Source organism: Choloepus didactylus, chromosome 15 (genome assembly GCF_015220235.1).
Source record: "Choloepus didactylus isolate mChoDid1 chromosome 15, mChoDid1.pri, whole genome shotgun sequence".
Classification (NCBI taxonomy): Eukaryota; Metazoa; Chordata; class Mammalia; order Pilosa; family Megalonychidae; genus Choloepus; species Choloepus didactylus.
Window position 1 is genome coordinate 28,921,039 of NC_051321.1, and position 3,273 is coordinate 28,924,311.

A 3,273-nucleotide genomic window follows, 5' to 3' on the forward strand; every position below is an offset into this window, starting at 1 on the left:
CTCTGTGGTATTCTTCCCCCCAAAATCATAACCCCAATCTACTCATGAGGAAAACATCAGACAAAACTCATATTGGGGGACATTCTACAGAATAGTGTTTCAAGGAGGAGGCAGTAGTCAGCTGGGTAAAGTGCTGCTGAGATGTTGTCTAAGATAAGGACAGGAAAGGTTCTCCTGGTCTTGAGTGTTTCCAGAGATGTGCTGGACACTGATGCTCTATTGGAGATGGCTGAAAAGTGGATGGGACCAAGAATAGACAATGGGTTCAAGAAAATTTTCTGGAAAGGAAAGAAGAAAATTCGAAATGAGTACTGAAAAAGGATGTGAAATCTAGGAAAACTGTTGTTGTTGTTGTTTCTTTATTACAGAAATTGTAGGTTTACAGAACAACCATGCATAAAATACAGGATTCCCATACACCACCCCAGCACTAACAACTTGCATTGGTGTGGATTTTTTGTTACAATTAATAATAGCACATTTTTATAATTGTACTATTAATTGAAGTCCATAGTTTAACTTGGGGTTCACTGTTTGTGTACTATAGTTTCATGGATTTTTTAAAATTTTTATCTATTACCATATATACAATGTAACATTTCCCTTTTAATCATATTCAGATGTTGTGCCAGTTTGAATATATTATGTCCCCCAAACGCCATTATCTTTGGTGTAATCTTGTGAGGGCAGACCTATCAGTGTTAATTAGATTGAAATTCTTTGAGTGTTTCCATGGAGATGCGCCCCACCCAACTGCAGGTGATGACTCTGATTGGATAATTTCCATGGAGGTGTTGGCCCACCCATTCAGGGTGGGTCTAAATTAAATTACTGGTGCACTATATAAGCTCAGACAGAAGGAGCAAGCTGCTACAGCCAAGAGGGACACTCTGAAGAATGCCCAGGAGCTGAGAGAGTAGCTGCAGATGAGAGACAGTTTGAAGACAGCTGTTGAAAGCAGACTCTTGCTCCAGAGAAGCTAAGAGAGGACAAATACCCCAAGGGCAACTGAGAGTGACATTTTTGAGGAACTGCAGCCTACAGAGGAACATGCTGGGAGAAAGCCATTTTGAAAACAGAACCTTGGAGCAGATGCCAGCCACGTGCCTTCCCAGCTAACAGAGGTTTTCTGGACACCATTGCCCATACTCCAGTGAAGGTACCCGATTGCTGATGTGTTACCTTGGACACTTTATGGCCTTAAGACTGTAACTGTGTAGCCAAATAAACCCCTTTTTATAAAAGCCAATCCATCTCTGGTGTTTTGCATTCTGCAGCATTAGCAAACTAGAACAGATTTTGGTACAGAGAGTGGGGTGCTTTTGCTGCTGAGTTTGCAAATACCAAACATATTGGAACGGCTTTTTAAATGGATAAGGGGAAGATTCTGGAATAATTGTGAGGAGTTTGATAGAAAAGGCCTAAACTGCTTTGAAGAGACTGGACAGAGTGCAGCTGTGAGTGACAATTTGAAGAGGAGCAAGCTTGCTAGAGAGGAACGTCCTGGGAGAGCCATTTTGAAACCAGAACTTTGGAGCAGATGCCAGCCACATGCCTTCCCAGCTAACAGAGGTTTTCCGGACGCCATTGGCCATCCTCCAGTGAAGGTACCCGATTGTTATGTGTTACCTTGGACACTTTATGGCCTTAAGACTGTAACTGTGTAATCAAATAAACCCCCTTTTATAAAAGACAATCCATCTCTGGTGTTTTGCATTCTGGCAGCATTAGCAAACTAGAACAGATATATATTTCACTGCTGTTAATTGTGTTCACAATGTTGTGCTATTGTCACCACCATCCATTACCAAAACATCTGTATCATTCCAAATAGGACTCTGTATATTTCAGCTTTAACTTCCCAATCCCTATCCCCACCCAGTCTCCTGGTAACCTATATTTTAGAGTCTGACTCTATGAGTTTACCTATTCTAATTGTTTCAAATTAGTGAGATCAAACAATATTTGTCCTTTTGTGTCTGCCTCATTTCACTCAACATGATGTCTTTAAGGTCCATCCATGTTGTTGCATGTATCAGGACTTCATTCTTGTTTGAGGCCAAAAAATGTTCCATTGTATGTATATACAACATTTTATTTATCCATTCATCAGTTAATGGACACTTGGGTTGCTTCCATCTTTTGGCAATTGTGAATAATGCCACTATGAACATTGGTGTGCAAATATCTGTTCAAGTCCCTGCTTCCAATTTTTGGGGGTATAAACCTAGTAGTGGGATTGCTAGGTCATATGGTAGTTCTATACTTAGCTTCCTGAGGAACTGCCAAACTGTCTTCCACAGCAGCTGCACCGTTTTACATTGCCACCAGCAATGAATGAGTGTTTCTATTTCTCCACATCCTCTCCAAAACTTGTTATTTTTGGTAGCAGCCGTTGTAATGGGTATGAAATAGTATCTCATTGTGGTTTTGATTTGAATTTCCTTAATGGCTAATTATGTTGAGCATCTTTTCATGTGCTTTCTGGCCACTTGTGTATCCTCTTTGGAGAGATGTCTGTTCAAGGTTTTGGTCCATTTTTTGACTGGGTTTGTCTTTTTGTTAGGTTGAAGAATTTCTTTATGTATTCTGGATATTAAACCTTTATTGGATATGTGGTTTCCAAATATTTTCTCCCATTGTGTAGGCTGTTGTTTTAATTTCAAGATAAAGTGCTTTGAGGAACAATTTTTTTATGAGGTCCCATTTCTCTATTTTTTCTTTTGTTGCTTATGCTTTGAATGTAAAATCTAAGAAACTTGCTCAACAAAAGTCCTGAAGATGCTTCCCAATGTTTTCTTCTAGGAGTTTAATAGCTCTAGCTCTTATGTTAAATTCTTTGATCCATTTTGAGTTGATTTTTGTATAAGGCATGAGGTAGGGATCCTCCTTCCTTTTTACGCAAATGGAGATCCAGTTTTCCCAGCACCATTTTTTGAAGAGACTATTTTCCCAATAGAGTGGTCTTTGCCACCTTGTCAAAAATCAGTTGGCCATAAATGTGAAAATTGATTTCTCAGCTCTCAATTCTATTCCATTGGTCTCTATATCTCTCCTTGTGCCAGTATCATGTTGTTTTGATTCCTGTGGCTTTGTAATAAGTTTTAAGATCAGAAAGTGTGAGTCCTCCAATTTCAACTTCATTCTTCTTTTTCAAGATGGCTTTAGCTGTTCATGTCCCCTTACTGCACTATATAAATTTGATGACTGGCTTTTACATTTCTGTAATGAAGGTTGTTGGAATTTTGACTGGGATTGCATTGAATCTATAAA